Source organism: Loxodonta africana, chromosome 3 (assembly GCF_030014295.1).
Source record: "Loxodonta africana isolate mLoxAfr1 chromosome 3, mLoxAfr1.hap2, whole genome shotgun sequence".
NCBI classification, from domain to species: domain Eukaryota; kingdom Metazoa; phylum Chordata; class Mammalia; order Proboscidea; family Elephantidae; genus Loxodonta; species Loxodonta africana.
In genome coordinates, this window is record NC_087344.1 from 119135477 (window position 1) to 119147918 (window position 12442).

At 41.2% G+C, this 12442-nt stretch overlaps 1 protein-coding gene across 1 annotated transcript in view; it reads left to right on the top strand.

Annotated features, from left to right (window-relative positions):
* ST6GALNAC3 (ST6 N-acetylgalactosaminide alpha-2,6-sialyltransferase 3) overlaps positions 1-12442 on the top strand; it is a 366441-nt gene that overhangs the window by 233911 nt on the left and 120088 nt on the right. The gene's annotated exons all lie outside the window — the stretch shown is intronic.

Consider the following 12442-nt stretch of genomic DNA (forward strand, 5'->3'; position numbering starts at 1 on the left):
CCTGAGGTAAGGCAGGGATAGTCCCAATTTATAAGTGGAAAACCAATGGGCAGGGTCGTCTTTGTTCAGGTGACTGACAAGATCAGCTGAGCATCATACTCTAGAGGTAACTGTTAGCCAGATGACATGATAACATAAGGAAATCTATTCTGAGCCTGACCAACCCCATACTGGATGTTAGCCTCAGGTGAATCCTTTTTAAGAGAAGTGAAAAATTGAGATAGGGAATAGGACTTGGAAAATAAGAGCAAAAATATCATGAAAGGTTATAAGTAGGCACATATCTTATTCAATGGAAATGACCTTTGATAAGGTCAAGTGATTGGTGCACTGGCATTTAAAGTTGAAGATGTTGGCTGATTGCTGTTTTCTTACATTTTAACCAATCAGACATGGATAATTATTATCACATGGATATTATATGTTGAAAATTTATGCAGAAAGAGAAAACTTCTACAAAGTCAGGAGATGTTTCTTTTACATTCCCTGTCATTCTTGACTGTATGTGATCCCTTGCTTGGTTCGTTAACTTCTTTTCTTCTTTCACTAGTCCACCAAATATTTGGATACCAGAGGGTGGGAAGATCAGAAGCAAACTCAGGAATCTGCCCTGTCTCAGATGGATGTTGTAGGGATTAATGAACTAACATATTCTAAAGTGATTTTAAAAGGTGAAGTGCTATATAAGTGTCTAGCATGATTAACTAGCAGCCAAGTTATTAGGCACCTGAATATTATGCATCTTTTCTGAATGTGAGAAAAATGGATGTGCATATTCATTCTCAAAAACATTATTATTTGAATGATATTCAGACACTCAAAAGTCTAGCCTGATCCTAGTTATCTCTAATCTTCTCATGCTAGTCATGTAGAACATAAGGGTGGCATATTTATGCAACTCTAAAATAGACAAAATTGCTAATTTCATGGAGTTTTCAGTACATCAAGGAATAGACACATAGTGGCAATGCAAAATATTAGTTGCTCTTCAACCTATTCCCTATACTTCTAGCACAGAAAGTATTGAGAGGCAACAAGACATAGTGGTTGGGTGTGTGAATTCTGAAATCGGACTCCCCAGGTCCAAAACCTGGCTCCAGTGCTAATTATGTGATTTTGGGCACTTTGCTTTATCTCTTTGCAACAATTTATTTATGTAAAAAATGGGAGCAATAATCATACCTGCTTCATAACTCTTACGTATAAGGTGTTCAGAAGAGCAGCTCTGGCATATAGTGATTGCTCAATAAATGTTAAACTTTTTATTATTATCATTATTATCGTCATTAATACTGGCCCAGGCAGGTTCCATTGTCAGATAGAGAAATAATAAATAGATTTCATACTCATCTTGCTAGGTCTCATAGATGACATTTGACAGTTTGCAAAGCCCATTTACTTATAATACTAACCTACAATTATTCAGCCAGGATCTTCACAACAACTTTGTGAGATAGGTTAGTAGAGTGGCAGCTTTTATTTTTGCCTTATGTGCCCAGAAAACTTTTTATCCCCTTTCTTCTGGTAATTCAGAGTCATAGGGCACCCTCAGGTAATTCACTCTAGCCATTCCCTTTCACCCTAGGTACAGGGGTGGATACTCACACTTGGTCAGTCATAGTACTTCTCATCCTAAGGCGAGCATGTGAACCAGGAGGGCCAATCTGAAGCCTCCCCTGGGATACTAACAAATAATTTGATTGGAAAGTAAAGAATAAACAGCTTTTCGTCTACATTCATGATGCTAGACAGATGTGAGGTTGAGGCTCAGAGTGACCATATTCATTGTCAAGTGAAGAAGGAAATGTCTACAGTAGAAGAGAATGAAGCCAAGCAAAGTCAGGCTGAGATAAGAGTGCGTTCTGATGGCTTCAAATTTTGATTCCAGCATTTGAGTTCCTGATCCCCATAGCTTATCCTTTGATTTGGCCAGATACACTAGTGCCCTCCCAGCCATGTGAGCCTATAAACTAATTCTTTGTTTTCCTCTGAAAATAGCTTGAATTGGGTTTCTTTCTTGTAACCTAAAGAATCCTTACAAGACGAGTAATATAATTCATCCATTTTTTTGGATAAGAGAATCGAAGCTCAGAGAGGTTAAGTGACTTGCTCATGATAACTCTACCAGTGATTTTCAGAGCCAGAACTTCATACCCTGTTCGATGACCCCAAATGCTGTATTCCAGTCTTACAAGAGATAAACAGAAAGGGAAGCAAGCAGAATGGGGGGACATCATACCACCAAGAAAGAAGCATTGGGAGCAAAGTGTCTCCTTTGGACTTGGGGTTCCTGTGCAGAGAAGCTCCTAGTTCAGGGGCAGTTTGACGATTGAAGATTGATGAAACGAACTTACCTCCAGAGCTGACAGAGAGAGAAAGCCTGGAGCTAATACCCTGAATTTCGACTTGTAACTTACCTTACTTTAAGGAAATAAATTTATCTTTGTTAAGACCATCCACGTGTGGTATTTGTTACAGCAGCACTAGATGACTAAGACAGAATTTGACACCAAGAGAGTGAGTGGGATGTTGCTCTAACAGGTACCTAAAATGTAGAAGCAGTTTTGAAACTGTGAATGGATAGAAGACTCAGAAGGAAGTGAAGAGAACTTTTAACACTGGAGAAGGCACAGATGGTGAGAGACAGTAGCAGAGGACTGGCAGCAGCAGCAAACTGGCAACAGGAGAATGAGGAGACCAGCGGTAGACAGCGCTGGAGCTGACCCATGGAGCGAGAAAGCTGAGTGCCTGTGCACAGGAGGCTTCCTGGCAAAGTGGGGTGCCTCCAGGCACTTATTGGTGGAGCTACTGAGCTTTGGAACACTTGCCCCAGCAGATCAGATGAGGGTGTGAGGCTTGAGGGCCGAGAGGCCAAAAACCAGGAAGCAGAAGCTGAAGAGACAAGGAACATAAGAAGCTGAGCTGCCTCAGTCTCAACAGGTATGGCCAGGACCTCAGGGGTTTCAAAGGGGGGAGCCATGGCCTCTGGTGTTTCTAAGGGTGGACTTACCACAAAGATGGACTAGGAGAATGGTATACCTAAAGCCTAGGGAGCAGAGTTGCTGTCCTACTGGGCCTCCACTCAGAATCCAGAGAGTGTGGCCAATACCTAGAGTCTGGAGGGCAGGGCCGTTGTATAAATGGTTTCAAAGAATAGAGGTTTATTTTTAAAGCCTTGAGAGCTAATGTAGTGTGTTCTGCTTACTTGCTTGGTGTCTGTTATCCCTTCTTTTCCTCCAGTTCCTCCCATTTGTGATGGAAATGTCTAGCCTGTATCTGTTTTCTGCCGTTGTACCTTTGAAAGCAGATAGCTTGTATTCTAGATTTCACAGATGAAGAGGAATTTTTGGATTTGGGACTTGGACTTAACACTTTGCTATGATATGATGGGATGAATATGTTTTGCATCTTGCAAGGATATGATTTTTGGAGGGCCAAAGGGTGGAATGTCATAGATTGAATTATGTCTCCCCAAAAATATATGTCAACTTGGTTAGTCCATGATTCCCAGTACTGTGTGGTTGTCCTCCATTTTGTGATTGTAATTTTATGTTAAAGAAGATTAGGTTGGGATTGTAAAACCTTTACTAAGGTCATATCCCTGATCCAGTGTAAAGGGAGTTTCCCTGGGGTGTGGTCTGCACCACCTTTTATCTTACAAGAGATGAAAGGCAAAGGAGATGAGCAGAATGGGGAGACCTCATACCACCAAGAAGGAAGCACCGGAAGCAGAGCACATCCTTTGGACCTGGGGTTCCTGCGTGAAGAAGCTCCTAGTCCAGGGGAAGATTGACAAGAAGGACCTTCCACCAGAGCCAACAAAGAGAGAAAGCCGTACCCTGGAGCTGATGCCCTGAATTTGGGCTCGTAGCCCACTAGACTGTGAGAAAATAAGTTTCTTTTTGTTAAAGCCATCCACCTGTGGTATTTCTGTTATAGCAGCACTAGATGACTAAGACAACCAGTAAAGTGAACAAGATGGGAGAACTTGGAGGGGAAGCTGGTTATTAATGAAAAAGACAGAGAAGTTACAGGGCACCATCAGACTGTAGCTATTCTCATAGCTAATTCATTCACTGGTTCATCAAATATTGTTTGGGCACGAAGAAATAATCTAAGGCAAGTTGATTAGGTAAAGGATGTGAGTGATCTGCAGATCCCCTAGTCCCTCACTATGGCTGTCTGCTCTCAGCTACTGTCAGCCCAGCAAGGGTAGAGAAGCCACAGAGCCAGTCTCCCAGTGTTTTTCAAGTTGCTATTCCAGCACACACAATGTATGCAGAACATGTCAAACATTCGGGCTTCTCTGAAAATTGATTATGGAGCTTGCCCCTTTCTTAAAAAGCAAGCTTTTGTGTTTATTAGCATGCGTAAATACGGAATAACTTCTGAATGCAAATATAGATGACATTTTATTTTTCTGACGTGTTTGAAGTAGCCTGGGGCAGGGTGGCAGGGAATGAGTAAACATCTCGGGTACTACACTGGGAATTCATCAACTGTGCACAATATTAATGGGCTTGTGCCATATGCTCCATAATAGCATGTTTGCTAACATGGGATCAGGCTGCCTGGTTGTATGACAAAACTGCCACTTCGCTTTCTTGATGTATAGAAACGGGCTCTGCTATCTAGGTGTAGAAATTTAGATAGGTCATTTTTAGGAGTAATTTCCATTTTGTGTGCTTCTTTTCCCCCTCATTGACTATAAGAGAATGTGATTTGCCTCATTACAGTATGCCTCCAGGTGCATAAAACAATAATGACCTTTTATGCCAAAGACTGAAGTTCATATAATTGATAAGATAGACTCACATTCAGCAGTGTTGGAAATCATTAGCTGAAGACAGGAACCATGTTAACTTCTTGATGTAGGAGGTCAGAAGGTCAAGGTGAAGGGCCAGGCAGCAGCTATGTCTGGACTCAGATGAAATGGGAAAATAGGGCTTCCCAGCAGTGTTAAAGTTTGCACCCCTTCCTGTCAGAGTCAGAGACATCCTGGAGTGTGCGGAACATTAAGGCCAGGCCTACTAGGAGAGCAGCCGACCCCAACTCCACACTGTCACAGGCTGAGTGATGGCCTCTCTGAGCAGGGGTATCAGGATAAACATCACCTCCATCTCTCTTTTCAGATACTTAATAATTTCCTCTGTTTCAGTTCTGCATTAGTCTCCCGAGGACTGCTATAACAAACATGAACTTGGTAGCTTAGAACAGTAGAAATTTATTGTCTCACAATTCTGGAAGCCAGAAGTCCAAAGTCAAGGTGTCGGCATGGCTGCACCACCCCACCCCACCACCACCCCCGCCTCCCCAGAGGCCCTAGGAGAGATGCTGTTCCTAGCCTGGTCTGGCTTCTGTTAGTTGCCAGCATTTGTTGGCTTGTGCCTGCATCGCCCCCGTCTCTGCCTCTGCCTTCTCATGAACTTCTCCTGTGGTGTCTGCCTTCTCTTCTTTCTGCCACAAATCTCTGCTTCACTCTTATCAGGACACTTGCCATTGGATTTAGAATGCACCCAGAGAGTCCAGGATCTCTTCATCCCAAGATCCTTGACCTTACATCTCCAAAGACCCTTTTTCCAAATAAGATAGCATTTATGGGTCACAGGGATTGGGACGTGAACTTGTCTTTCTAGAGGCCACCGTTAACCTCCACTCCAATATCTGACCCAAAATTATACCATCTATATTGAGATGTTACTTCTTTTTCCTTTCCTTGATTCTAAACTGTTGGTGCTCAAGTGAGAAATTAGAAATTTGTTACGGAGTCTTTACAATAACCTGGGAAACCTGAGCATTCCATTTTCACCCACCTAAAAAAAAAAAAATTTTTTTTTTTTTAAGGAAGTGTCTCTTGGCAAAGGCATAGGATGACCTGGCTTTTACCTTTTATTTAACATGGCCAAAGAAATCAAGCCCTCCCCTTGGTGATTATGGCAGGTATATTGGTCGCCCTTTTATGAAACGTGCACTGACAAACAGCATTTGAATACTGAAAACTGCTCCTGGCCTTAGAATCCTTCCTAATGCAGCTTTGTCAGGGTTTATTCTGGCCAACTCTCCCCGTCCCCCTTATTCTGTTTTCACTCTCAGTATGCAGTGTTTCATATCCCCTACAAAATACAGGAACACAAACCCGCCGTAAAAAATGGGGTGTGAAAAGGAAAGTAAAAAGTCACATGTTATCTGAAACCTGGATCTTGTTCATAAACAAGGAAGTAATAAAGAGCCAGAATGTATTTGATAGGAAGGAGAGAAGTGTGAATTTGATGGTATTAGGCAGAGGAAACAAAGCACCTAAACGGATAACATGTTTTCTTCATTTGTTTGCATCTCTGGAATTTTAAATATCTACCTCTGACCCTGGATTACTGATGTTTTAGGAGGGACCTATTGTGTGTGTTTATTGATGTTTAATTTCCAGAGCTTCCGGCCCAACCATGGACAGAAGCTCTGTTCCACTGATGCTCAGAGATGAATAATGCCTTTTTAAAAATTGCCAATTCTGCTGTCATTCCGGGACCCCAGAGTCTCTGCTTATTAAGATGGCAGTGGAGCAAAGAAATGAGGTGGGGACAGAGGTGGCAGGGGTTAATTTCATATTCATCACGAGATCTTGCATGATTTCCCTAAAAGATATTTAATTTCCACTGGGCATAATAACTTGCAGCTGCCGGAATGTGCTGTGTACCAGTGGCGAGTTCTTGTCTTCGGAGATTTATGCAAGTCATTATTTAAAAATAGAGATCCGGGAGTTACAGCTGGCTAATTAATCTACCACTAGGGAAAGCTAAGCAAGTGACCCACTTAAATGCTTTCGGGAATCACGGCTACTTGGAAGCAAACTTTTGAAAATGTCCCATACAAAGAATCAAACTAATACATTGCCATACCATTTTTGTTGTCTATTCCGTGAACGTGTCCCTTCTTCATCTACCTCTCCTTTGCATACCACCAATTACCCTCTAGTCAATTCCAATTCATGGCCCACCCCGTGTGTCAGAGTAGAACTGTGCTGCATAGGGTTTTCAATGGCTGATGTCTCAGAAGTTGATTGCCAGCCCTTTCTTCTGAGGTATCTCTGGATGGACTTGAACCTCTACCCTTTCGGTTAGCAGCTGAGCATGTTAACTGTTTGCACCACCCAGGGACTTCCTCATTCCTGTGACTACCCCTAATTCAGGTCTTCATCCATACACATGTGAATGTCTATGATTTGTATTTTAAATGCTGTACCATCTGGGTGCTTCTCCAGTGAGAACTCTCCCAAGCTCCCCTTCCCATCTATCCTCTTTCCTGGGATCACTCACCTGCTCAGGAACCTCCTTCCAGTGAGTGTTTTCTAATACATCAGCTCTGAGGTCTCTGCCTGACTTCTGAGGGTTTCCATAACAGACCTAATCCATGTGTTCCCCTGTATTTCCCCTCCTCCTTCTACTTGCACCTTCCTCCTAGGCATAGTAGTCTCTTCGCTACCATACTGTTCCCTCATCCAGCTCACCTTTCCCATTCCTCTCTCAGCCTGAATATGGTCTCTACATCCTACAATTCTCCACTCAAGTCCTTGCCACGAAGCCCACTGTGTCTATCCAGGCCACCTTGAGTTTTCTCCTTGGACTTGAGGGCAGAGGGCTGAGTTAATCAAGGACACATTTCCACCAATAGTCCATACATGTCTCTGATCTTGTGTTTGAATCAATTAATTAATGTAGTTATTATATTTAACCCTAACCTCTTTTACCTCCCTGTACAAGCAGACATTCTATTCTGCTTTATTTGCATCTTTTTCTTTTTTGTATACATCCTTAAAAATAGTTCTTATTGATATATGTGCACACATAGGCATACTTCAGAGATATTGAGGGTTCGGTTCCAGACTACCACAATAAAGCAAATATCACAATAAAGTGAGTCCCAGAAATTCATTTCATTGCCCAGTGCATATAAAAGTTATGTTTACACTATATTGTAGTATATTAAGTGTGCAATGGCATTGTATCTAGAAATACAATGTACAAACCTTAATTTAAAAAACACTTTTTTGCTAAAAAAGGCTAACCGTCACCTAAACCTTCAGCAAGCTGTAATCTCTTTGCTGGTTGAGGGTCTTGCCTCGGTGTTAATGGCTGCTGACTGATCAGGGTGGTGGTTGCTGAACTTTGGGTGGCTGTGGGAATTTCTTAAATTAAGACAACAATGAAGTTTGCTGCATTGAATAACCCTTCCTGTCACGAAAGATTTCTCTGTAGCATGCAATGCAGTTTAATAGCATTTTACTCACCCAAAACTGTCTTACTCACAGTGAAACTTATTTCAAAATGGGAGTCAATCTTCTCAAACCCTGCTACTTGCTTTTATCAACCAAGTTTATGTAATATTCTAAATCCTTTGTTGTCGTTTCAACAATGTTCTCAAGTGTCTTCACCAGGAATAGTTTCCATCTCAAGAAATCACTTTCTTTGCTCATCCGTAAGAAGCACCTCCTCATCTGTGGAAGTTTTTTTATCATGAGATTGCAGCAATTCATTCACATCTTCAGGCTCTCTTTTCAGTTTAGTTCTCTTGCTATTTCTACCATATCTGCAATTACTTGAATCCCTCAAAGTCATCCATCAGGTTTGGAATTGACTTCTTCCAAATTCCTGTTAAGGTGGATATTTTGATCTCCTCCCATGAGTCACGAATGTTCTTAATGGCATCTAGAAAGGTGAATCATTTCCAGAAGGTTTTCAATTTGCTTTGCCCAGATCCATCAAAGGAATCACTATCTATAGCAGATATAGCCTCACGAAATGTATGTCATAAATAATAAGACTTGAAAGCCAAAGCTCCTCCTTGATCCATAGATGGCAGAATAGATGTGCTAGCAGGCATGAAAACAGCGTTAATCTCCTTGTACATCTCCATCAGAGTTCTTGGGTGACCAGGTGCATTGTCAATGAGCAGTAATATTTTGAAAGGAATATTTTTTTCTGAGCAGTAGTTCTCAACTGTGGGCTTAAAATATTCAGTAAAGCATGTAATAAACAAATGTGCTGTGATCCAGGCTTTGTCGTTCCATTTATAGAGCACAGGCAGAGTAGATTTTGTATAATTCTTAAGGGCCCTAGGATCTTCTGAATGGTAAATGAACATTCACTTTAATTTAACCCCATCAGTTGCATTAGCCCCTGAGAGTCAGCCTGTCCTTTGAAGCTTTGAAGCCAGGCACTGACTTCTACTCTCTAGCTATGGTGTCTTCTTCCAGTAGAAGTCCGTTTCATCTACACTGAAAACCTGTTGTTTGGTGTAGCCGGCTTCATCACTTACGTTAGCTGAACCTTCTGGAGAACTTGCTGCAGCTTCTACTTCAGTTCTTGCTGCTTCACCTTGCACTTCCACGTTAAGGATATGAATTCTTTTCTTAAACCTTATGAGCCAACCTCTGATAGCTCCAGACCTTTCTTTTCCAGCCCCTCACCTCTCTCAGTCTTCATAGAATTGAAGAGAGTTAGGGTCTTGCTCTGGATTAGCCTTCAATTTAGGGGAATGTTATGGCTGATTGATCTTCTATCCAGACCACTAAAACTTTCTCCATATCAGTAATAAGGCTGTTTCCCTTTATCATCATTTGTGTGTTCACTGGAGTAGCACTTTTAATTTCCTTCAAGAACTTTTCCTTTCCATTCACAACTTGGCGAACTCTCAGCCTATCTTGTCTTTTGATATGCCTTCCGCACTAAGTGTAATCATTTCTAGCTTTTGATTTAAAATGAGAGACATGTGACCCTTCCTTTCATTTGAACACTTAGAGGCCATTGTAGGGTTATTAATTTGCCTAATCCAATATTGTTGTGTCTTAGGGAGTAGGGAGGCCTGAGGAGAAGGAAAGAGATACGTCAGTGGAGCAGTCAGAACACACACAACATTTATCAATTAAGTTTGCTGTCTTAATATGGGTGCGGTTCATGGCTCTCCAAAACAATTATAATAGTAATATCAAAGATTTCTGATCAGAGATCACCATAACAGATATAACAATGAAACAGTTTGAAATATTGTGAGAATTACGAAAATGTTACAGAGACACGAAGTGAGCACATACTGTTGGAAAAACAGCATCAATAGACTTGCTTGTTGCAGAGTTGTCACAAACTTTCAATCTGTAAAAAACAATATCCTCTAAGTGCAATAAAATGAGGTATTCCTGTATTTTAGTGTACATAAAGGACACATGTCATATCTCGTTCCATTTCTTATTTACTCAGCACTATGCTTTTAAATCCATTCGTGTCTCAAAGTCCAGGGCTGCTGCATACTCCATGGGGTCAACCACATTGAACTCTCCACTTTCCCCAGGAAGTACTCACCCAGACCCTTCCTACTTCTTGGATCTCCTTTCTCTGAAATTCCCTGGAATTCATTTACCACACAACTGGGCTCTTAGTTGTATGCTGTCTTGTATTTTTCTATGAATGTTTCTTGTTGTTCTCTTGCCTGTTATGTAACTCCTTTGAGATGAGGGAATATCTCTTTCACACTTTTCACCCCCTACTCCACCCACCCTCACCTCTGTAGACCTTCTTTGGTGCTTGGTGCTCAGTAAATCCTTGTTGCTTTAGTGAATTCAATAGCGTGACTCCATGAGGGCAGGTATTTTCTTGGCTCATAATCATATGTCCAGTATTTAAAATGGTGACTGATAGGTTATAGGTGATCAGGAAATATGTTTGAAGTAAATGAGTGTCTCACCTTTCACATAAGAAAGGGATTATGGAGTAGTAGCAAATACAGGGTTCAGAATACCTGAATTCTAATATCTGACCTGCAACGCTGGCACATCAAGTAGCCTCTGTAGGTCTTAGTTAGACTGAATGATTTCTTAGATCCTTGTCCACTCTAACTTGCCAAGACTCTGTGATTTCATTAAAAGTGTTTCAACAAGAAATTATAGCAAAATAAGAGAGTCTTCATTATGAGTTCATCTCCATGGCAATACAAAGTAATCATGCTCAAGGCAGTAGAGCGTGGGAAAGGTAGCCTTGGGCAGTAGCTGACTGAGAACGTGTCCTGTGGGTTCTGATCTTAAACTCTCAGAGTGGCTGAGAGGGTAAAATGAGTTATTACCCACAAAGTGCTTACAAGTGTTCTTTGTGCATAGTAAGTGCTGGGTAAGTGTTTACTACTACATTTTTATAAATTTAAGAAAATCTACTACACATGAGACTATGTGGGTAGCTCCTGTCTGGAGCCAAGATGAGAACGCAGAGGGGAACAGGAGCTGGTTGAATGGACATGGGGTATACAGGGTGGAGAGGAGGAGTATGCTGTCTCATTAGGGGAAGAGCAGCTAGGAGTACATAGCAAGGTGTGTATAGTTTTTGTATGTCAGACTGACTTGATTTGTAAGCTTTCACTTAAAGAAGAAGAACTTTCAACAAAAACCTAGGAAAATGACTGTGAACCTAGATCTTGTTCTAGAGCTCAGAAACTCTAAACTGTGAAACTTTCACGTTAAAAAAAAAAAAAAAGAACGTATATCTAGGATTAGCAAGTTTATAAAGTCCAAAATTCATTAGTGGTTACTGGGGGCAGGTGGGGGGGCGGTGGGGAGGAGGACTCATTGCTTAGGGGGCATGGACTTTCTGTTAAGGGTGATGGGAAATTTGGAAACGGATGATGGTAATGGTTGAACAATGTGATAAACATAGCAACATCACTGAATTGTACGTGCGAAGAATGTCGAAAAGGCAAATGACGTGTCACAAACAGATTTACCACAATAATAACAATAATAAAAAGAAAATCTACTAGCCTTTGTAATAATCTCTTGCTCAGTGTGTGGAAGTCTAGTCTTCATAGTTATGTACAAAAAAAAAAAATCCTCAGGAATTTTAATATCACTGCTGAAATTAGTAGTTTTCATTTCCAGGACAATAATCACCAGACAACAATCTGATTTCTTTTACACCCACACTGTTTTCTTTCTGGTAATGGGCAAGTTCTAATTTGCATGGCTTTTGTCAAGTGAAGCAAAAGAATATTGTCCTTCAAGATCACAGATATAAACCAAAAACCCGTTCCTATCCAGTTGATTCTGACTCATAGCAACCCTATAGTGCAGAGTAGAACTGCCGCATAGGGTTTCCTAGACTGTAATCTTTACAGAAGCAGATCAGAAACAGATAAGAGGTCTTTTATCTCTCGTAGCAGCTAGTGGGTTTGAACCACTAACTTTTCAGTTAGCAGCCAAGCACTTAACCACTTCACCACCAGGGCTCCTTCCACTCATAGAAAATAAAAAAAAAAAAAAAACCAAACCCATTGCTGTCAAGTCGATACCGACTCATAGCAACCTCATAGGACAGAGTAGAGCTGCCCCATAGAGTTTCCAAGGAGTGCCTGATGGATTTGAAATACTGACTTTTTGGCTAGCAACCATGGCACTTAACCACTAGGCCAC